At 42.2% G+C, this 25352-nt stretch overlaps 1 protein-coding gene across 3 annotated transcripts in view; it reads right to left on the bottom strand.

Moving 5' to 3' along the window:
* Positions 1–25352, bottom strand: part of tiam2a (TIAM Rac1 associated GEF 2a) — a 93037-nt gene that overhangs the window by 65636 nt on the left and 2049 nt on the right. For 2 of the 3 annotated variants that reach the window (XM_051390728.1, XM_051390755.1), the window contains exon 1: positions 5400–5583. The exons of the other annotated variant lie outside the window; for it this stretch is intronic. The gene's annotated coding sequence lies outside the window, so the exon portion shown is untranslated. Of the gene's footprint in view, positions 1–5399; positions 5584–25352 lie in introns of those variants that run through there. 3 annotated transcript variants of the gene reach the window in all.

Below are 25352 nucleotides of genomic sequence, written 5' to 3'. Positions count from 1 at the left end.
GAGGAAACCCAAGTCGATCATAGTGAGAAATGGATCTTGGGGCATGCAGAGTGCCATAAAAATAAGCAAGCCCACACACAGGTTCTCCTACTGCAGCCTGGCCAATACACAACTTGGCATCTCCTTTACATTGAGGATGTGATGCATAATATAACATTAAGCTGCAATTTCACACAGGCGTAGGCTGCAAAAACGGATGAAACTGATAAAGTGCCCTAACAACTACTGTTTCTTTGCTCTTATCTTGACATGTTTCACAATGAGTCTCACTCACATATCTTTTTCCTTTTGACAGCTGAGCCCTGTCAGCCAAATAAGCCTTGACGATAATATCGCCCCAGGAAACAGGTTATTTGGATACGTTTAAGTCTTTGGAGAAAAAGATTTTCAAGAAAGCTTTAATTGAGCATGTTCACTGAGTTGATGCCAGGATTGCCGGTGACCTAAAGCAATCAGGACCCTGTTTCTGTTTACACTGGCTGCACGCCAAATGACTGAACTAACATGACAAGGCCTGGAGACTGAGAAGTGGAGAAAAGAGCTTATCTTGCTCGGAGATCAAACCACCGACTGCTAAAGCGGGGAGGGGGCTGGACAGGGGAAAGAGTGCTAATGAGCCTGAAAATGTTCCTCAACATAACACAAATAGAACGGCTGCCAAAGACCCTCCAAAGCACTTCACGTCTGTCACAAAGCCCAGGAAACTGTGCAGTTATGGGCACGTCATGTCCCATGCAGTTCAGTGGAGCGAGCTTCTGAGCAGGCAAAAGATGGAAAACAACATCAATATCTTGTGAGATTCCAGAGTTGTAGCAATTTTGTGCTGTGAAGACTGATATATGGGAGCTAGGTATGGTAGACTATGATGGATGGACTATTGGACAATTGAATCCACATGTGGTCAGTGATGGATTTGTGCACATCACAAGACTCATAACTGTGCAGTACTACGATTTATTATTTTCAGAAGAATGTCTTGTGGTGGGATACTGATCAGTATGCAGAAATTTGTAATCGCAAATTAACTATAAAAAGCAAAGAGATCTGACACAATTAACACAATGCAGTTCAAAGAGATGAACACAGCTTTGATTATTAAACAGATGATTCTGAATATATTAGCAGAATCAATCGCCTAGCTTGAGTTCGTGTACAATTTACATCAGAATAGGGTGGGCTTCCTAGCTTTCATCAGAAACAATAAGATAGTCAATCTCCACCCACTGATGAGCAGGTGGGATGTGCTGGAGTAAATGTGTACCATGAATTTGCTCCATCCATCATGGGGGCAACACAAGACACATGGCGCCAACTGAACACCCAAGCATCGAGCACTTTGGCCTGTAGCACCAGCTGTGTTTGCCTTTCCAATAGGGCAAGGATAGTAAGTGAGACCTTCTGGCTACTGGGCCGAGGTAGAGCAGATCAATCACAATTTCTATTGTTATAAGGATTGACCGGTAAGTAGGCTTAGAGATGATGAGAGGGGGGTTGCAGAATGGGGTATTTCCATACAAACACTGATGTTGATTGCCTGTAGAATGTGCCAACACGTGCCTTTTAAAGAAACACAAACATCATGTAAATACAGACTATTGTACACAGCAGAGACGTGATGCAACATGACTGTTTCCAGCTTGAATTCATAATCAAAGGATCAAATAGTATTTTACACACAGCAGCAATGTGCTGAAAAATATATGCTTGAGCTTGAAAGATCACAAACACACGCTCCAACTGGGTTCTCCGCAGCGGCTGGATTGTCAAGATATCAAGTCACATATGCAGATCAATACACCATCAAATAGCTTCTGTACCCAATAGTCCTAGTCCTCTACACCTCATTGTTCATACATTTTGACAATCAAACCACTTCTTGTATATCCACGGCTTGTAATTCACTTGGTGAGGTTCAAAGTGCTGAGACAGCACATCCTTCAGACTGAAATATTGTATGCCGTCTGGTAAGCTTAAAGGAATTACATGCACTACTACTCAATTGCTGCCATGGGGGCTTTTTGCCTCATGTGCACCATTCGCCATCTGATTAATGACCATCAATAAAAGAATGGTAATGGCATGTCTTGCAGTTATTTCTTTGGGGTTAATGAAAGTCTTGATCAAAAGTAAAGTCGTCTGGCACTGTTTAAGAGCTACCTCACTTCCTTCTTCACCAGCATCCTAACCATCTGCAACTCTTAATTGGACACCCCTTTGATACATTGTTCAAGCACAGGCACCATTTAATCTTCATTTTCTTTGCAAACCTTACAAGCCATTCTTTAGCAGGTGACCCAGAAGAAGTGCAATTCAATTTAGACCTGTGCATTAATCTCCTCAAAGGTTCCGGGAGTCGTGGCTGCTAAGAGGGGCATGAATGGGGCGCATCGGTTCAGCTAGATGAGACCACGTCGCTCTGCTGAGCTGGACAGAAGGTTCCTGTTTGTGCAGCAGAGCAGTGGATCTCGTGTTGGAGCTGATACACAAAGTGCAGCTGACTGAACAAATCCCTCAAAGTGGATGGGCGTGTGTGTGTCATCTGTGTGTGTGTGTCCACCAGCCCAGTGGCCACAGCAAAAAAAGCTAAATTCAGAATCACTGAATTATGCAGCACACAAGGTACTCTCTTTTTTGGCAGTTTTTTTAGTCACAGGGTTAAGTTATTACTCTGTCCAAACTGCCAGTGAAAGACAGGATGGGTAATGTCACTGTTATGTTGGTGATAGCTCTTCGACCCAAAGTTGTGTGCAGAGCCAGCCACGTTGTGCCTTTGGGTTGGCGTCTTCAGTGAGTGTGGTAGCAAATGAGAAGTCTCGGCCAAGATGCTGTCAACACCAGCTTTTAGTTCACCTGCTTTTTATAGCAACCACTCCAGACGCTGCTGGCTGTACACTACCAGCAAACACTTTGAAAGCCAAATATAATCTCAACCACAAAAGTAAGAAATAGAAACATACAGGCCACCATTATGCTCGCCTGGCTGGACCGTCTGCACTCAAACGCAAGCCTCGAAAGGACATTTCATTGTTACCGAGGGAGTGAATTTGCTGTGAAACGGACAAACAGAGATTGTTTCTGTTGTTTTTAATTTGATCCTCCTCAAATCCCTTTTGTGTAGAAGATGCACCAGTCATGTGGAGCCCCTGTGGTTTCCCCCTGCAGTGCCTCTCTACCTAGAGACAGTAAAAGGCCTTCATTCCCATGTGACAATAAGCACAGATGTTACCCATGCCTGATAAGTCACATGCACGCCACCTTATATGGAGAAAAATGTGCAGGGAAGAAGACATGAAACATTGGCGTTTCTCGGCCAGTGTGCGAGCACTTCAGAATTAACGACGACGGGCATTCACACACAGCCGTCCAAAAGGCCCGCGGAGAGGAGAGCAGTTCCAAGTTACTCACTTGACGAAAGTTGCTTTTCACACAGAGCCGTTAAAGTATCAATGACAAGAAGAGTCATTTTTCCACAACATTAAATTTTCTCCTCTTTACATAATGCCACAAAGATACACACTGTTTATCAACTGACTTCCAAACAGACTGCTTCATGAGGGAAGTTCCTGGTAATTATGTCACCGTTTCATGATGTTACTGAGCCCTTCTACTTAAATGAGGCAAGGGATGAGCTGTAGATGCCTGTGAAGCAACTCTGTGCCACCCAGAGAGGGGGTAGCATTACATTTCCCTTTTGTCACTGGTAAACAACTCTGACAACTGACAGTCCTGCAAAGGGGGAAAGGGAAACAGTAAAAAAGCAAAATGATTTCCACTTAAAGGAAATTACAAGCCACACTCAATCAGTATCATTCTGGTTCAAGACCCCGTCCCAACCCGGGGAAAAACAGAATAGTAAAAACATAATTTTCCTGGTGGTTGAAGAATTCTTTGCCACAAAAATGTGAACCGCAAAAAAAAAAAAAGAGGCAAAAACATGCATGTGGTGCCCCGGCTTCTGACCCGGCGATCTTGTTACTGATCTCAAAAAGCAAAAAGAAACAGAATGTACACATGAGAACAACAGCAATTATGTAAGTAAATAACCATTTCTGTATAGTCCATTAAACAGGCAGGGGAGGGCTGAAAGGCCAGATGAAATATAAACCAATCACACAGCATGTTCCCCCTCCAGAAAAATAAACGGAAGACATTCTTTTCCCCTGTGCTCATGTTGGGCTCAGCTTAATTCCCGGTTAAAAATGATCCAAGTAAATGATTAGTAACCATTTACAGTGCATTCAGTTATCTTATACATCATTCAATAATCATTAATCACACTAATTACCATTAAAATATCACATTTCCTCAATAATGAACTTCAGACAGATCAATGATCAGGCCAGCCAGCCTCTGTAAGTCAAACATTAGCCTGTGTTTTTATTATTACAACCCTCCTCAGCAGCGAGCAAAGGTAGCGGGACAGACAGACAGACTGACTGACACCTTCCCGGATGGTATGGGTTTCCATGACAGAGGACCCACCATCCCAAAAGGCATGCCCCGCACTTCCCTCCTGCTCCGTGGATCTGTTTGCTCTGGGCAGGCCCTTCACCCCAGGGGTGCCGGGGCCCTTTTATTACATCTGTATGTGGCTACAGAGCCCTTCCAACCCCAGCACACGGCCAAACAACAATACAAGCTAAAGAATAAATCACAGCCCAAACACAACAGCAGAAAATACCCCAACATTTAGTGGAATGGCCCATGCTCCCAACCTCTCGGTTCATAAATCAGAAGGAAGAAAGGGAAGCAATAAGCAGCCTCTTTGACACTGCTGAGGGCTACATGGGGATCATCTCCACACTCAAGTGATCTATTGTGTCAATGGAATGACACCCAAATACCTTTGGCATGGTGTTATAATTAAGTCCCAAGGCTGAGCATACTGACAGGGTGCAATTTATTTTATTTATCATACAAAATTTGTGTTTCAAAAGGCTCAATAATGGATACTGCTTCCTAATGATTAAAGGGACAGTTTTAATATCCGATTAGTATAAAGATAAAGGAAGAGTCTGTCTATAACACACACGGATGAATGACTACTCTGTACTTTTTATACAGTGGCCCCTCTACCCAATAAAACGCTTTCACCATGGAATAATTATAATCACTGACAACAGGACAATCACATGTTTCTGCAGGAAGATGGTTTCAGTCCCAGCTGCAGCAGCCAGATTTACTACTCACAGCAACCAATGGGAAGCCACCGGGGGAAATTAATGCCGCATATTACACACACACATCCTCAAACTTTTGTTTCACAGACAAACTTTGTGTGAATATCCCGATTAAAGGCGCGTTTAGGTGTCGCAGCGGACAAAGCGCGCACACACACAGACGTAAACGGAGTCCTTTAAAACCAACGTGACTGGGAAAGAAGTTCGCTTGCAACTTACCGGCTAGTGTTTCCACTGATAAAACATACTTCTCGCAGTATTCACGGTCTCTCCCTCTCCGCAACGGCTTAATATAACGGTGTTGCATTTAATAGAAACATAAAAAATTGGATTTTCTTGGAGCGTACTTCCACGGTTCCTCTGTTTCCAGACCAAATGTTCCTGGGACGCAGCGCCAAGAGACTGCGGGCTCCTCCCAGACAATGTAGGGTTAAACTCCTCCTTCCCACGGACACACAGAGGGGGGATGGCCGTGTGCTTCAGTGCAACACAGAGTACAGAGGATCCATGCAAAGTATATCTAAATGTATGGTCAAATCAACGGCAAATCAAGGGTTTCCCAAGCAGTGGTTCGTGGACCTTTTAGGGGTCCGATCACGGAGATGTCAGGGTCCTTGGAGAAATCAAATAAAGTTTTAATTACATGACTATTTCACTTAAATTAAGGCTTAAGACTTCATATTTTTAATGGAAAGCCTGCTTTACAAACTGGAGCCGTGGGGTTTGAAAGAAGTGGGCATTTAAGTGGGTTTAATGAACAATGATATCAAGTTGGATTATGGGAAATACAGTGTTTTTGGAGCTTAAGCAATACTAGATACTAAAGTTCGGAATATCAAGGCTTCTACTGCCTCGATTTTAACCTTTTTTTATCTGTCTCTTGTGAGTCCCCCCAATTTTATGGAGAGGAATTACTAAATAGCTGGAGTACCGTGTTAAAAGAATTGCCGTAGATTAAGTCCAAAATCGTAGACAGTGTAGGTGCACGCAGTTTATACTACATTGGATGTCTGCTTCTTGGACTTCTTTACACACATTTGTAGGTGCATCCATGTGGATCCTCTGGAATATCAGCAGATGACAGATTTTATGTCACACAGACTCTAGCGGACACCCAGGCACAAAAACTATAAATCAAACTTTAGACATTGTCCTGTATGGCTCATAGGTTCCACTGCACTAAATAAGGTGTGGTATTTTCACTGTGAATGAGGAAGGGTTTCATGTCACCACTTCACTACAAATGTACACGGACAGAATATTTAAGTGTGATTCTTTATTTTATTATAAGGTTTTACTGTAGTTTTACAGTTTAGCCACCATACATGGATCTAATTCAGGATTAATTTACTTCATTGGGATAACTCTTACTGAATTTGGATTAGTAGTCTATGAAGATGTATTAGGTGCCCCTTGACCTGAAAGATTTCCTGCTCTTAGGTTCTCAGCCAGTTTATCTGCTTAGAAAGAGAAACAAGGTATGCATATTTTGCATAACACCAGCAACCCTATCTGTCACATGGACTAATGAACTGATTAGCAACATATGATAGGAAACAGGTTTGGTCTCCTCAGACAATCAATCTGTGTGTCAGTGAAGAGAATTGCCATTGTTATTCTTGGACCTTACGTGAGTATTCATCTCTTCTTTTCATTTTCTCTTTATCATTCTCAGTCACCCACATCCAAATACCTCCACTCCCTGATAACACAGATGTGATGACCAGACTTTCCTTCCTGCAATCTCCCTCGCAATGCTCGTAAACCACCAACCAGCCTTGTGTTATGTAACGTGGCGTGTCCGCCCGGGCCAGACCCTTCTAATGTGCATATCAGCCTCGTTACAGCTGCTACAGTGGGATCTGAATGGAGATGCCTATCTCTCTGCTGCCCATTGTAACCACAGATACTGTACTGCTCTGCTCCTTTCATCATAGATCAATTTAGATCTGTCAGCCTCCTGTGCCCCTTTACTTGTATTTGGCCACAGGGTATTCAGCTCCAGTTAGCCAAGCATATTGTTTTGAAATCAACATATCTAATTATGCATCTCTATGAGTGTCAAAGGATTATGCAGACAAATGAGGATGTGAGAGGACGTGAATCACTACAAGTGGAGAAGTGTTGGAGGCAAAACTGTAGTTCCTGACCGATTTAAGCACTGATGTAAGATTCTGATCTTTTTATTTGTCCATAAAAACCATTAAGTTGAACTATGATTACTGCAATAACCCACTGAGGAAATGTCATCAGTGTTATCCATGACATGCTGCAGATCCCCACCCACTATGTAATGTTGTTCAGTGCAGCATTCTGGATCTATTCCGGCCACATAGAGGCTTTCTGTGTCATCTGGCAGCTCTCAGGAGCTCTGGTGACTCCGCATCTCATTAAACATAATTGTCTCTGACGGACATCCTGCCACCCGTCATCCCTTTCTCTCTGTCGGTCGGACACAAGACAACGACCCTGCCCTGGCCTTTCTCATGAACTCATAGAAGAACTGGTGGATGACCAGTGATGGCTGAAATATTGGAACTGCCAGTTTACTGCTTTAAAAAACAACAGGGAGCAGAAAAACAGCATTTTCTTTTTTTTTTTTCCTTCTGCTGACGTTAAACAAATACTCTGCAGATAACCAGGCAGGTATGGACTCACACACTTATCAACACCTCAGTCAGCGCCTTCCCAACACCTCCAGTCCAGCCATCTGACTGTCACCACTTTGTTCTGCCATTATGGCCACTCTAATAGGGTTGTCATAGTAATTCTGTGTGTATGTGAGTGTGTGTCACTGTATGTGAGAAAAGGGGAGGGGGCCAGCAGATCCCCTGCTAAGTGAATTTCTCACTGCTGCCCATTGTACATGTGATCCGGCCATTATTACCACTGTACGAGGGCTGGCCTGTTCAGAGTCTACATGCTATTACCACACTTATTTGTCATGTAGCCTTTAATGGCTCGCTGCGTCTGGGAGAAAATTGTCTCGTACAGTTGTTTCAATGGCTGGCAGGCTGATGTGGAAGGTGCTCTGCGGTTGTCTCCGGGGGAAGATGTTTTTTTGCTCGAGACGGCGTCCAGAAACACAAGGAAGCCGTTGTCATAAGGTGTGTGTGTGTGTGTGTGTGTGTGTGTGTGTGTGTGTGAGACAGAGGGAGGGCTATAATCAGACCCAGTCAACGCCACACCCTCAGACAACTCCTTACTTGTTTCTAAATACAGCAGCCGACATTAAAGCATCCACGACCACAAAGAGGCGACAGCAGCGGCTCACACAATAGACAAAGGGAATCTTTGCACACAAAAGGCCATAGCGTGGAGATGAGGTATGAAAAAGTCAGGCCATTTTTAAAAAAGGCTTTTAATTGAACGCGACAGATCTGATCCAAGTGATAGCTTGCAGACTCCTGAGGGCCTAACTAATGAGAAATCAATGACGACAACGGGTGAACTATGTGTCACAGCAGCCAACCTCTCACGCCAGTGTTATTCTGCTCTTTTAAGGACAGACGGAGCACTTAAAGCCATGATTTATCTTCCTGCACATGTGAATTCATCAATATTAGATACAAACCTCAGACCTTTTACTGAGATTCTGTAAAAAAAATTTTTTTAAAAAAGACTTACAGAATGGCCTTTTGAATTAATTCCTTGAACTTGTGAGAATTACTCATCAGACATCAGCCACAGTTTCATTTTGTGCAGAAATAAATACAGCAGAAGGAGTTATAGAAGGTGGCTGATGGAGCAGGTAGACGCTTGATAGAGCAGTTTGCTATCAGAGGATATATAAACCTGTATGGATGAATTGGAGTAAGAAACCACATATGTGATGGATCTGTCCCCCACACGTTGCATCATCTGTCTGTCTGACTGCCTGTCTGCCACACGGATATGTCATTACTGAGAGGGGAGAGCAACACAGAGCAAGGAGGGGGCTCAGTGTGTCTGAGCTGTTGATTACTTGAGTTCTAGGTGAAGAAACTATCACAAGGGTGTGACAGAGTGAGGAGTTGAATTAGGGTTTTGTGTCTCTGTGTGTGGAGAAAGGATTGAGACAGCCTTTTGATGAATGGGAGGATGGGACTGTAACAAAGATAGAGCTAAAAAATAGGCAAGTGAGGCTGCAGCTGTGGAAAATAAATTCTGGTTCAGGTAAATAAAAGGCCACATATGCACTCTCTCTGGCTGATTGCCTTTTTTCCATCTACTTGCAAACATTACTCTCAAATGAATCATTTCAAGGTAAGCTCACTGAGGTTGTTAGAGGATATCAGCTCCTCTCTAACAAGTGAAGCTGGGATTTATCAAGACCACGCCATGGTATCAGTTTCAATGTGGATGATCCCAGATTGTGCAGGTTCACACAAGAACCTGGTGAAAGGGAGACGTTGCCAAAATGGTTTCCAAATTGTGCAGGATCAATTAATACGAAATGTATCAAACAAACATACACTATGCAGCTACACAGCGCTGTGTAGTTCCTAGCCACAGGAGTCAGAAAGATACATTTGAGGGATCAAGCAGAAATCAAGATAATACAGCAGAAACGCTTTTAACGTACACAATATTTAGATCTTCTTAAAAATTAAATTAGAAGGAAAAATCCAGACACCCAAAGTTGGGAAAACACTGTACATTAAAAGTTTACTCTACTGCCCAGTTACAGTAGGTCACAATAATATGTGGGAGTGAATGTGACTGCTGTCCTACAGTGACACTATTCCACATCACCTTGCCAGCGATACTTGCACATAACAATTAAGGCTTTTAGTCCCACGAGAGCTGTTGGAGCACCAGCGAGAATAACTACATTCACTGCCTGTTTTTTTCATGTTTTATGCAGTACATGAACCAAGATGATGATCGTTCTCACACCAAAAACGATGTGAGAACGCTCACACTACATGACATATCGAACCCAACATCAGAATATATTCATTTAACATACAGTATACCCAGTTTATGGTATAACTCAATGCTTGCTCGCTCAAAAAAAAGCCTTCTGGATACATATGAGCATCTGCTGTGTGAAATAGTGAAATCTGTTCTTTAGTTCCCTTAAATCCCTTAAGGCTACAGTGCTACACAAAGACAACTCCGTGAACAACAGTCTTTTCTTCATCCCTTTAAGCCCCTATGTTTTATCTGCACTGAATTTCTAGTTTTTACCAATTCCTCTCAGGCAACATTGCCCACCTACATTCGCTCAAAAACATCCAGCGGCCTGGATTTTTTCTCTCTGGCTATTACAGTGAGTGAATCTGCAGTGACTGAAAGGAAAATTGCTTATCCTAAAAGAAACATGTTAGTCTTCCCACCAGGCCGTGTTAAGTCTGGCACACAGTACCATGTCCAAACATGGACAGAGAAAATATGACTGATGGACTGATGTTGGACAGCTCAACCTGCGGTCAGCATGACATCAGACCCTCGATCTAAAAGCGCACCCGAGAAAACACGAGTGCCCGTTTTTACATCTTCTTTAGCTGAATGTAGGGCAGATTTGACAATGACAAAGTTGAGAGTATGTAAGTAGCCAAATATATCCCACATGAGAGAGAGAAAGATATAAATGATTGAGAGACTGTAGGGAGATTACTTTATGAAAGAAAGATCAGGACTGGACAAGCCTTGTCTTTTATAGACTCACAGAAAGAGAATAAGGAAGCAGTCTGTAGCTCTGGGCTGGAGTGACAATTTAAGCTGCTTCAAATCTCTTCACTCCTGGTCAAATGACTACAACCACAGCCTCGCAGCCAGAGGCCAGCAGAGGGGAATCCAGAGCAAACACAAGGACACTTGATTGAGTTATCATAAGCTAAAATTGAGTCAAATGAGAATAACATATCACAAGCCAACAAACATACATTGAAAATCAAAAGCTCTATTCAGGGAAAAACGGCAAAGGCTGATTCCAATGAGCCAAATGCAATCACTCACTCTGAAGTGTAATGTGATTTGTACTGGGCTGTGCTGAAGCTAAATTCTGCTCATTCTAATTCAATAAGGGCAACAGACAAACTGAAAACAAGCCATACAACTTAACAACTTGGAGCAGAAAGTTGAAAGCTGTGAATAACAGACGTGTTAATTACATTCTTTAATTGCGACAACGTTCCACCGCACAATTACTTTTTCACCAATTAATGTAGCTGTGACTGTGTTGCTGGCCTTTGTGGATCTCCGTAATATTGAAAGTGTTAGAAACAAATGGGCTCTTATTGCTACATTAGAGACTGTGACTGTCCCTCCATAACGTTCCCACACCTTATTACCTCCTCACTCCCCGCTGAGAAACACTTTCACACCCATGTGAAGGGAGCAGAGCATGGGGCTGTTAAAATTACCTTGTTAAAATCTGCTCATTTCACTTTCTTAATTAGAAACACTCAGCCCGCAGTTTCCCACAAAATCATCGCCTACCAGTATACGACGCAGAGTAACAGAAAGCACCAAACCCAAGCGAGGCGGTTGTCTGTCTGGCAGCTTAGGTTTTAAACAAAATAGTCATAGAATGACCTGGAGCTGTTAGTGGAAAGCTGATACTTCCCCCCTAAAACTGTCTGGACTGGTTTGTTTACAGGCGTGGTGGAGGCCGGCATGGTAACAATGGATTAGTTTGGGTGCTGGTAAGCTTATATTTCCAAGTTTGGGTCTTTGTTTTAGGCTCATAAGCAGTTTTTAATGTCTCCTTGGGGATCAACTTCGGTTATTATGGCAAGTCTGTCAAGCTTCCCATTTCTCCACATGTTGAAGCTGTGTGCATGGACCTGTAGTAAGAGCTGTACTCAACTTAGCCTAAGTAAAAGTATAAGGAATGGGTTAAAGGCCAATAAACTACTACATTAGTTTGTGGAGTTGCAGGTTCATGACTAGCATACCCTCTGTGTTGAAAGCCAGTCCTGGATGCTATCAAAACTAACATTGGCAGCTCTGTCCTGCTTTTAAAGGTCCAGTTTGTCTATTGGCAGAAATGGAATATAATGTTCATAGGTACATTTTAATTAGCATATAATCACCAGGGTATAATCGTTGCGTTTTTGTTAGAATAGAATGAGCTGTTTTTATCTACAGAGGGAGCGGGTCCTCTTCTACGGAGTCCGCCATGTTGAACCGCCATGTTTCTACAACAGCCCATAATGGACAAACCAAACACTGGCTCTAGATAGGGCCTTTTGCGCCACTAAATCCTACACACTGGGATGCTGGTGTGTATACTTTGGGAAGGTTTACACTCAAGCATACCCCTTATCTTTTAATGTTAAAATACATACTTTTTCGAAATATGTTTTGATTTTCCATAAACCAGACTATAAAAGTGCTGTGTCTTTATTTCTTTGAGTTCCACATGGACAGGCCTAATGAACCTTTTTACCTGGGACATGTAGTATTACCTTCAGCCTTTTAGCACAATATCATTTATGTAGCTATCAAGTGTAAATTTGGAACCTTTTTGGAAACAAATCACTTGGAGACAGTGTTTTTAACTCAAGCTCAAGACCAGAAGTTAGTTAGCTAGTGACAGCGAATAAAACCTGCCAGCATCAGTTGTGATTTCAGCCTGTAAGTATTATACAGTGAAATATAGCTACAGTAAAATAACTGTACATTTCAAGGGGGAAATCTGCCAGGGTTATTACTGTAAACTGCATTATTATAGAACAGAAAGATTGACAGGTGTAGCAACAGTAGCTAACAAACGGCAATTACAAGAGAACAACTGCAGACCTATGAGAAAATTGGTCTATGTGACCGGGGTGTAAAAACAGTGCAGCAAGAAAATTACAGACTTTAAATGTCACATATCAGTAGAGTTTCTACGACACTGAGTTGAGGTGAAATTAATCTTTAGTTATTTAGGTCCATTTTAAAAGGCAGACTTGTTGGACTGTGTATTCATGTGGGAGGCCTGTGAACAAAAGAAAAGCACTCAACACATTTCCATTTTGTAGCAGCTGGTCTCTCCTTTGTGTTTTCGAACAGCAGTGTGTTTACCTATTAGCCTATTTAACTAATAATAGTTAATGGATGTGTGCATGTGTGACTCTTTTCATTGGGGCTGTGAAATTGGATTAGTTCTCCTGTGTGCTCTGGTGTGAGTGTATGTGTGCATGCATGTTTGATTTGACAAGGTGTGTGTGTAAAGGTAACCTCTCCATAGAAAGGGCAAAGGATCCACTATTCAGAAGACAACTGCGAGTGTGAGTGTTGCAAGGTAGTAAAATAGCAAAAAACACCAAACTTGTATGATATGAAGTGTAGCATTGCCCTTCATAGGAGCTTTCTGTCGTCTCATGCTGCTGCTGTACGAATCCTGAACAGCAGGGTAACAGGATATTGGAGCTTTTTTATAAGAAGGACAAGCTTCAGGTCTACTCATCCTAAACAGGTTTAATGTTGTTCAGGTCTGGTGATTTGGGAAGCATTTGAGTTCCTACAGATGTTATCAACTGGGCAAAGTGAGCTACTGCTGCAGGGCCCAGGGGCTCAAGGGGCCCTGTAATCTCCAGGCTTACTGTGTGGTAAATATTCTTGTTTCATTATGTTTGTTTTATTGAATTTTATTACAAAAAGAAAGAAAGAAAGAAAGAGAGAAAACACACTGATATGAAGGCAGTTATCTGGTTACAATAATGTGATGGTATTAACATATTACATGTACTGTAACAAGCATCAGATTCTTGTCCTTAGTTTTGTACTACAGTTCTAAATTTAATCACACAGTAGTTCTGGTTTCTGTGTTATTTCATATAAAAACTATACAAATTACACACAGAGTGGGAGGAATGGGGGGTTTACGGGGGCCCAACAGCTCATTATTTTGCCTTGAGGACCCCTAGCAGGTTAACAGCACTCTTTTTTTCTTGTTAAGACTCAAGCCCTGGCCTACCTTTGTTCAGAACTAATAATAATTCTAATTATTCTCAAGCACAGAGTTCCATTTTTTTTCAATTCATTTATTCCTGTTTGACTTGTGTCAGTGGATCTTTTTTAGCAGTTCAGCCGAAGGTTAACTGACCAGTCAAATTATACGTTTCTAAGACTCCAGTGCTCCATGTTAACACTGTGTCAGTTGAATGTGCCTAAGAGGATTCATGAAATAATAAGAATTTCTAACCGCTCTGATACGAAAAGGAAATATTAAAAAATTCCATGCTGACAAATCTGGTAGTTTTGTGTAGATGCAAATAATGTAGCTTTTGGAACAATCTATGTCCTGTTTTAGCAGACGAGTTTAGTTACTCAGCTGTACCAGTTCCAAATATAAACACTGGCTACATCAGCTATATTAGGCTAACGTCAAATTTTAAAAACGTATGAATCCACATCCCACACAGTATAAACCACAAAGCATTCATTAAAACGCGATTGTCAGACCTCTTTTACAGCTGACACACACCACTAATTGGTACATTGCTTCCTTTGAGTAGCTGATCTTGTAATTACAATGATAAAAGTTGTTTCATATGAAATGTTTCTCATATTAAGTCCACTTCCTGTGTTTTAGATTTATACCCGCTCCTACCTGCTCACTGTTGGCCTGGCACAAAAACTAAAATAAGATCCAAGTTGTAATAAAGTGGAATTATCCTTTAACTGGTGCTTATGAAAGTCAGTTCATCAGATCTACCACTTCTTCTGCCCTCTCCCACTTGTTTCCCCTTCCCCCTCCTCTGTCCACTGTCTCCATCACTTTACCCCCCCCATCCTGGCTCAGAATGGTCTGGTCTGACCAGGTTTCTTCCCTAACCCAGTAACTCTTACACTCAAAATGAGTGCCAAGTTCATGTTTCTCATTTTCTCCCTGGTGTCCCATGTGACACTCAGGGCGTGGGGGGAAGCAATAAGATGGGGGAGTAAGAAAAGACCGAGAAAGGGTGGAGGCCAAACGGGTTGGCAGAGGAGCTGACAGTCTGCTAACTAAATCTCCCTCCTATACCCTGTCAAGTGTCAAACCCTCTGCACCGATGTCCTGACCCTCCTCTCTTTTCCCCACCGAGATCATTACTGGCTCTGAATTTAGCTTCCATTTCAAGTTTCTGAATCAGAATCAGAATCAGAATCAGAATCAGGTAGTTTTCACATACGAGGAGTTTGCTGGTACACTGGTGCATGAGAATCACAATCAAGCGTAGAAAAATATAAATATATAAAAAGATAAAAAATAGAGGCAATAAAAAGGAGCCACTACATACAAGTATAAAGAGTGCGAGAATATGTACAAAATTTGATTCGCAATGATTAAATGAATAATGAACTCAAACCGAACAGAAACAGCTTCACAGAGGTAGCGTTCGTTGCAGGGATGTTGTTCTGAATTATCATTATCTGACATCCGTGCAGACTCCAGACGAATGTTTCTCTGATATATTGTTACCTCTGGCATTCTCGTTCTCTTTAGCATACACTGTGCTGAAAAAGCAGTAAGTAAGTAAGAAGACGGACATTTTAGCAGCAAAAGGATATTTTGTGTAATTTTTAATACAGATTCAATTAAATGTAATTAAAACGCAATTTTGTATATGCATTAGGGTTGCAAGGGTATCTCAGATGCAACCACACATTTAGAAGTAGTCCCAATATGTTAGCAGATTTTCTACACAAAACGGATAAAATGACTGAGATTTTTCTTTACAGGTACCAAAGCTTCTGTTTGTCACTTTTCGACTTTTTACACATGACATAGAAAATGTAGAAAGTGCTACGAGTTGTTTAAACCAAGGACTATAAGTTCTCATCTTAACACAGCTAAAAGGAACAGCTAACTGGTGATTTCCCTCTAAAATGATGAATTTGTTTAAGGTGTGTTCCCTCCAGTTAGACGGGTAATTTAGTGCTCTTTAGCCTCTATGCACATGATGGAAATTAGACCCAAAAATAACCTTCAAGCTTTTTTTTTTTTTTTTTTTTAAATCAACCAGATCGTTAGTTTAGTTCCATGAACCAGGCTGTAGCTCCCAATGAGAGGCTCAGTTAACAGGGAATGTGAGCAGACTGCGACACGCCTCGCTGGGGAGTTAAAAAAAAACAAACGAGGAGAGGGCGGAGAACAAGAGATAGAGGAGAGGAGAGGTGTGAGGCGAATGGTCAGAGGAATAAGAGAGGATAAGGGGAGGAAGCAGAGCGGAAGAATAATGAGGGGAAAGCATGGGGAAGGGGGAAAGTCCAATCACGGAGAGACGGAGGGAAGGGAGAATAGATGTAGAGTCAGATGGGACGATGTCAGGAGTGCAGCATCAGCGCTCCTCTGCTCATCACTCATTTGTCATTTAATTTGCAGTGGCTGCGGGGCAAAGCATGTAGTTTTTATATCACATCAAAAGAGGACAAATGGTCCCTGACTGTGGAGGGGAAAAGGGGGACGAAGGAGGAAAAGCAAAAGGTTGGAAAGATCTGATTTTATAATAATATTTATTAGATGATCAGCTATTGTTGGTCATGTTTACCCACCTGCTTATTTACCACTACATCAGCACAGGAAAGGAGACTAATGAAAAGAGAGACAGGAAGGAAGTGAGAGCATTTCCTCAACATCTTCTCTGGGTCATGGACTTCTCAACCCTGACACAAACACACACACACACTCTCTCCCTCTCTCACATACACACACTGTGATGTGACATCTGGTGTGAATAGGCCCTGTCACACTGCAGTCTCTGCTGGGGCCGGCCGTCACAGATGTTCCCAGCGAGGTTCTCAGTCCATCCCTCTACCCCTGGGAGAGTTCAGAACGGAGAGACATGGAGACAGGAAATCTGTTCCTTTTCTATTTAACTGGCCGGTGGATCCATAGTACACACACGGATACGCACACAAACACTTCAGGCCGTACTACCGAATTAATCAACAGGAAGACAGACAAGAGAGATTTATTCAGGAGTGTGTTTTCTTCCCGAGTGTGCGCCAGAGAGTGTGTAGGTGTACGAGATCAAAAGAGAGAGTGTGTCTGCGAATCTGATATGTGTGGGTGGGATAATAGGAAGAGGCTGTGTGAGAGTGAGAAGGAGAGGAAGATTGCGTAGGTGTACGAGAGAAAGTGCAAATGTGTGTGGTTGAAAAAAGAACGTTTGTATTTGCTTATATCTGTGTGTGTGTGTGTGTGTGTGTGTGTGTGTGTGTGTGTGTGTGTGTGTGTGTGTGGCCCGGAGATCCCTGATGCCTGCTGGTCATTAATAAACATGATCATGAATGTTTAATCCCCATCAGCGGGGTGGCAGGGGAACCCTCATGGGTGATATTGACAAAGTCTCACACACACACACACACACACACACACAGTCGACAGATTGGAGGAGCGGCGGGAGGGAGGTTTGAAGCGCTCAACACGTGGTTAACCACTCGTGAGCACGACATTGGCTCTGTTCTCTCAGTGTTAAGATGAGATTTTTTTCTCTACAAATTGTTTTTTACACACAAACTTTTCAAACTCGATATAAAGGACTTCCTGTGTGTCTAAATAAAGTACCGTCCAACTATATCCAACTATAAAGAACCAATTCATAACAAAAAAAAGAACGTTAAACAATCAAATTTAGCCACTGGGGCTCTTTTTTTGATGAGGAAACAAGAATACAGTGTGTAAATGGGCCTGGGGGTGGAAAAAAAGTTTCCCTGTACTTCAGGAATATTCTTGAAACAAGACGGAATAAAGTAGATCTCTGAATATGAATTCAGAAAATTGTTGAAGAAACATTATGAAACGAGTTGATTTGTATTGGAAACACGCTGCATTAATCTCAATCCATTCTTTTGTTGTTTTTTTTCTATTGAAAGAAAATCAGATTTCTGGTCCTCAATAGTAAGTGACTTATTAAGATAAAGATGTTTGCCAGTGCAGTTATTTTATCTTAAATTACGGGATTAAAGCTCTGAAGGCTCACAAAATATAAATTTTCTAGCATTTGTATTTTAAAACGTTGCTATTAGCCACTGATATAATGGAGGTTTCTGCATGAATTGTGTTTTCTTGAATGAGGAAACAAAAGTTTGATGATGCCTCCCTTCTGTAAGTTGACGCATGGCCTCTTGAGATAAGAACCAACAGGAAGAAAAAAGGTAAAACAAAAAAATAACAATGATGTACTGTGCTTTACCCTTACACAAAATCAATACATTTCAGTTCTCAGGATCAAAACCGGCATGTCTTTAGAAAGGGCTCTTCAAAAAGTTGTTGTTTCAACTCCTGAAACTACAGCACTGTGGCAAGATGCCACTCTTTTTGTGTTGGTTTCACTATTATACATTTAAAGGGTGATTTAATATAAAAACACAATAAAAAGTATTTTATTTTTATTCAAACAGGTGAATGGTATGATATGGGAGAATTAGTGAACACAGCAAAAAAAGGTCCTGGTTAATGTGATTAAAGCTATTTCTTTAGTCAATTCTGCTCCAGGGGCTTTTGAATTATGCAGACTAATATTTTGGGCTCTTTTGCCTTATTTATTTCTCATTTCCCGTTAAATAGTCTAAGAAAACTATGTCAGTGTGTTCTGTGGATAACCCCAAATAAATTGGACGTAGATGGATGCCGTTGAATTTTCTAAGAGTCATTTTTCTGAGTCTATTTCAAACATCTGATTCCATTTGGATGTATGTGATAAACACGGTTCAAGAACATCAGTAGTAAAACTCCGCCACCAGGTTTGATCGCAGTACCTTGATCCTTACAAATCTGTCGACTCCCTCCCACCCTCCACCTCCCCTGCACGATTCTGGTGAGTCAGGAATTTCCTATCTTTTTAAGATTTGACACCGTCTGCTCAGTCTCCTGTGCACACTTCTGAGTGACGCCTCCGACTCTCAGGAGGGAATCTGCTCCTAACCATCGTAAACAAACAGCAGACAACGAGGAGGGCTTCAGGCCTAATTACCAGATAGCTGCAGTGCCTTGCTAACAAACAGCTCTAACAGGGGTTCACATGTGTGGGCAGGTAGACGCACAACTCACACACACACACAAACACACACACACACACACACACACACACACACACACACACACACACACACACACACTCACTGCTACTTAATGGAAACAATGAGGCCTGTTTTGCCGGTTGATGAACCAGGTGTCACATCTGCAGGAAGAAGCTGAGTCAGCCTTTAATAACACACTTTTATAAGGTCTTCTTTCCGATCGATGACAGACGTGTGAATGGAGGCGACAGCACGAAGTGAATATAAAATGTCTGTGACGTATTAAGGTTGTGTGAATGTGTGTGTTTTATTATCACACACACTCCGTAGCTGCAGTGTGCAAGAATGAGAGGCTACATAATCAGAAAATTGATGTAAGCGCTGTGGTGTAATGACAATGTATGACTGCAATATGTGCATGCGCCCACTCTAATGAGAGCAGTGCTGATGTAAGACTGACTGCGGGGGAGGGGGGGGCATACCTGCCTGTCTTTACTGATACACTTCATGTTTCCACATTCACCCCCATTTCCGCGCACAATGTGCTGCGCTGTCAATCGCTCCCACAGCTTGCTCAGCATCTCAGCACACTTCTCTCTCCCTGCGTACCTCCCCCCTTCTCCCCATAACACACGCACATACCTCGTTTGTGTTGGCAGATTTAATAAGCTCCCCTGTCACCCAGATCACACACAAACACGCAACACTCCGCCTGCTGTGAATCATGACTGGATCCTCTCTGAGAATCAAGAAAGGTGTTGCTCATCGTTGTCTCCCTGACAACCCTCTCCTGCATTTTTTCCCAGACCCCTCCCCGGGTCTACATCTGACCTTTAACCTCCTATGACCCCACCCCCACCCCACAATAAGACAGTTTGAGATGAGAAGCAGAAGCGCTAACGGAGCTTTTCTAATTAGACTGAGACAGACACTTTGGGAAAACAGACATTTTTGGGCAGATTAGTCACATGTAAACAGAAGATGCATGTTTACTGATATTTGTGTTTTGAAATGGGGCCACGAACAGGAAAGATTAGGGACTAACAATGTTAACAGAGACAAGAGTTGTACACATCAATCCTAAAATGCGAACGCGCTGTCACTGCCTGTGTAAACTATGTCTGCACTAATGGCTTTAATTCCAGTTGCATTGTGGCATCGCTGACACACACAGTTAGTTATGTGTGTAGGAAAAGGTATTCAGTGACAGGCATGTACACCACTGATAACACACACACACACACACACACACACACACACACACACACACACACACACACACACAGAGCTCAGTATGCAAATACACACTGACTTGGCAAAGCCCGGCTTTCTCTCCTCCTGCTCCTGGCATGGCGTAAAAAAGAAAACACTTGCCATCCAATTTTTCTTTTCCCCCCCAAGAGAGGATGGAATGAAATATGCTCATGAAAGTTGAGGGAAAAATGAGACAAGTTGCTACCTTCAAAAAAACGAAAGTGGAGCAACACTCAACAGTATTATCTAGAAATGAGTCTGGATTTGATGAACCTTTCTGCCTGTCACTGGGGGGCACCTCAGAAAGAAACATCTACACTAGTCTAAACAAGACTAGACTACTACAAGAGTCTGCAGCCACGCTAGCGGAATGCTGTAATGCTCATTGTAGAGAAATATAGAGTTGAGGTTCCAAATGTGTTTTTTTTTTAAAGTTTTTTTCTTAGATTTTGCATATTGTGAGCAAAAGATGAGCTACATAGAAACACTTTTTAATTTCGGCGAGCATGATGTCTCTAAGCATGGTGATATCAGTCTTTCAGTCAGTCGGTGTCCACCACTTTGGTACATCACAACAACTATCTGATAGATCAGCATGAAACGTGTATGTTTGAAACATGACATTAATGGTCCCCAGAGGATGAATCCTAAAGACTTTGTTGATGCCTTGACTCTTTATTTCCTTTCTGGTCAAAGTTTTCATTTGTCCAGTGAAATATCTAAATATCCACTGGATGGATTGGCCCAACATTTAGTACAGACATTCATGGTTCTCAGACAGTGTATTCTAATGACTCTCCCTGTAGCTCTGCTGTAAGGCTCACACATTTGTGTTGCTGTCAAGATGAATTATAATCGCTTTAGCACCACCACCAGGTCAACTATTTAATTTGTTCAAGACTTTGTTTTGTGACTAAATCCTCGCATAACTGATGACATTCCCATGAGTCCCAGCTGTACTTCGTGTTTAGTGCTTAATAGCAAATGTTACCATGCTAAGATGCTAAAATAAGATGGTGTTCATGGAATAACATCAGGATGTTAGTATTGAGCTTGAAGTCCCGCTGTGCAGCCTCACAGTCACTAGCATGGCTGCAGACAGTTTCTGAACATCTAGGCATGAGCTATATATAGTATATATGGTACAACTTCTCATTTCTGTACAAAATCATCAGCGCAAAGTAGTACTAAACACTGAGTATTGTTAAGACCGAAGGGAATGTAATAAAGTTTTGAATGCCTGCACCCAAATTGCATAGTAATCCAGCCAGCATTTTTTGAGACAGTTCACTGAAATCCAAAAATGTCGACCATCATGGAGATGCTAGAGGAAACGTCAGGGGATCACAGCCACTAGAATTCATCCTCTGAGCACCACAGATACCTTTACCAAACTGTATGGCAATCCTTCCAACAGATGTTAAAAAGGCGTGTAGACCAAACATGTGGACTGACTGACGGACAGACCACTAGTCTGCTTCAAGAGAGCTTACATCACCAGTATAAACAGGGTTGGGTAGTAACAGATTAACAGACTAATTACATTAGGAGAGTAAGAAAATGTCAATACACTTGAGTATTCCAGTATTTTGTTATAATACACTGTATTGATTTATGTGTATAAAGTGATGATGTTGGATCTTACAAAGACTGTGATGAATACAAATGAAGATCCGACTGTTCTGGTTGCATAAAAAAAGAAACTTTATAAGCATATGGTGGTGTGTTCTTTATACTATAAGACTGAATTACTGCCTTGCTTACAGTATCGCAGTAGATTTAATGGTAACCCCATGTATCCTGACACCCAGGGTGCGAACTACACGGGAGCCAGGAGGAGCTGGGCTCTTAATAAGACATGAGCCCCACCTGCACCCGAAAAGATGATTCATAAAACTTTGGGGGATTGAGTCTCTAAAATATTGCATACATACAAAAAACACATACATGCATTTCTATTTTTCTGTATCTTTATCATCATGGATTATGTGTATACTATTGATTTATGATTTGTGCATGAGGGTGATTCATCACTTATTCACTTTAATAAAGATACTGCTGTTCTTGCCATCACCATTGAAGCGTGGCAGAACAATATCATTAACTTCAGATAGGAAATATACATAAAATAAACGTTCCTGGTCCCAGACTGTCTGCGAGCCGAATCGCCATTATTCATTCCTCTGTTTTGTAGTCAGCATACTGTGCGTCACGGTCAGTCCAGTCTCCCCCCCCAAAGCAGTAGAAAAAGGGAGCTCCCTCGAAAGCCATGGTATATATTTCTACACTGGTGATACTTATCAAATTGCCAGATTCTCGCCAATACGCAGCCCTAATTCCCATGTAATTTGTTTTAGTAGTAACTTACTACATTTCAAAGTAATCTGACTCAACCCCAATTATAGAGTTAGTGTATTAGAGTTACAAAATCCATCTTACAGTAGAAAACTGTAAAAAAAAAAAAAAAAAAAAAAAATATATATATATATAGGCTTCTCTACCAAGAAAACAGCATTACAAATACCAAACAAGAACACTGAATAATCATTCAATACATCTAACTGACTGAATGACACCCATTAATATTCATTTCCTGTGTTTTGTATCTCTTTTAAGTGATGAAGGCCATCATCAGCTTTATATTTTTCTGCAGGGAGAGTGTTGTGCCATTTTCTTCTCTTATTTTAAAAAGTAAGAAATAAACTCCCTCTGGCTGCATGAATTCAAACTCCTAGCAGAACTTAAAAGGAGCAGCAAGTGAGAACCAAACTTGTGTTTAAGCCTGAGTGTTGGCAAGTACACACCCTGCCTCAAGTGCCCTCGAGCAAGCCACTGAACCCCGCCCCCCCCACAGACGACCCGCTACTCTAACTTACAACACTCACACTTCCCTGTTGTGTGTGTGTGTGTGGGGGGGGGGCAACTCTGTGACCTTCCTGCCTCTCTCGGGCCAATTTGCAGCAGGGTGCGGCCCGCAGCGGGGGTGAACTCATGACAAGGCTGAGTTCCTGGGTGAAGGGAAGTTTGGACACCACGGCCCAGTCTGGAAGAAATCTGCAGGCTCTGATAAAGGGGGAGCCGGGCAGGCAGCGGCTTCTTGAAGGCAGAGAAAACTTTGCACACACACTCCCGCAGTGGTGAGTAATTACTGTGGCTGCCGAGTGTGAGCCGAGATAGGGGATTCCTCTCCTGCATAGCTAGGTGGACGGGAGATAAATGGCTCTGTGTTTTTTTGCTCTAAGTCAATCTCTCATTTATTTGTGTGAGCGGCCACACCAACACAGATGCCAGTCCCTCTCCACTTGGCACAGACTCCACCATTTGCGAATATGATATCTGGGTATCTGGCCACGGCAGATAGAGGCTGACTTTAGTCTGGAGGCTTTGGGAGGCCTAATCAATAGCTTTAATCAATTAAGAATGCAGCAACTGAAAAGCTGCAGAAAGGGGGCCAAGTCTCACACTAAAAGGACCTCATTCCATTTATCACAGCACTCCTGCATCGATCTGAAAAAGGTATAGAAAGAGGTATCTGATGAATTCATTTCAGCAAGGCGGCAGTGTGAAGATTCTGCATGGCAGCAATTTTCTATGCCCTCATCTTTCCGCTGAGCCTGTTGTTGTTTTAAAGGAGGTAGGTATACCTTGCCGTGGCACTGGTGGGCTTTCATTTGTCTCGGTGAGAGTGAAGCACAGATGGTAAGAGAGGTGAGCACTGCAGATTCTGAGGTGTCGCACCCTCCAAGAAACCGAGACTGCCATAATGATGAAAGCTGCAGTACCACACTGACCTCAAATGGTCAGACATGGTACTGGCACTACATAGACACAGACTGTGGTCCTTTTAATGGCAACAGGAGAATCGTATCTGTAGTGGAAATGAACCACTAGTCTTAAATATAACCAAAAATAATTTAAAAATGATGCCTTATAGAGTAAATTATGCTTTTAAGTTAATCTTTTAGTCCATATCAGACTAGGAGATTTATGATATCCCCACATTCACAGGCTGAATCGTAACCCCCATCACTCTAATTGACTTCCTATCAGCAGGGAGCGTTCGTCTCTGACCTACAGTAAAAACCACACATTAGCACTACCACCTGGGCACGAACTAGCAGTGCGTTATTATTCCATTCCATTATGGTTAACGTCCTCTAATTAGTTGGCCATCCTTGGGTAATCCTAAATTAAAGGTCAGGGCCACTTGGTTCCCATGAGTTTGGGTAAAGGGTTTATATGGAGTATAACATGGCAATGATGTGCAGAGTCAGGACCGTGCCTGTGGGTTATACTGGCTTTAATGTAAGGCTTGCAGAGAAAGAAATGCACCAAATCAGACCCTAATCCATCCCTGAGTGCAACCTGAAAGCCAGATCCAAATGTAGATAGTTCATTTTATCATGATTCCTAACATCATTCCAACAAACATGGCCTTTATCCTGCTACAGATAGATAAGTGAAGGGTGCTGGCCCTCCGTGGAGTGAGGATTTATTTTTATTGCCGTCCAAGGGAGAGCTAGCCAACTGCTGTGTACATGTACGTCTGTTTCAGGGCAGATAGTGGTTGATTCAAAGTCTCAGCCTGTCAAATCTTTCTGTGGGGAGGTCAGCAGGAGGCTGGACCTGGCTGACTGCCCGAGTCTTTGGAAGCCAGGTGGGAGCTAGAAATTTACAGTCACACTAGGAGACGTACAACTGGGGAATTTTCAGATCGGCTTTACCCCCTAACAGGTCACTAGATGCTAAATCCAGAGCCAAACTGTAGTTTTTTTTCTGTGTATTAATGTTTGGATTAGCAGTCGAAGCTCAGATGTAATTGAAGGCATTATTGAGCACACCGGGCTGCCCATTGTTTTTCCTCTATAAAAATAAAAAGCGCTGAAACGGCACGAGTAGACACCATAATATAAATGCCTGTTTAAATAAATCCTCCAGCTTGTGTTTTCTGACACTAGCTGGGCTATAAATGAGTATAGCTCTGTGCTAGTGCGT

This window comes from Dicentrarchus labrax, unplaced genomic scaffold (genome assembly GCF_905237075.1).
Source record: "Dicentrarchus labrax unplaced genomic scaffold, dlabrax2021, whole genome shotgun sequence".
NCBI classification, from domain to species: domain Eukaryota; kingdom Metazoa; phylum Chordata; class Actinopteri; family Moronidae; genus Dicentrarchus; species Dicentrarchus labrax.
This window is presented reverse-complemented; position numbering and strand designations above follow the sequence as displayed.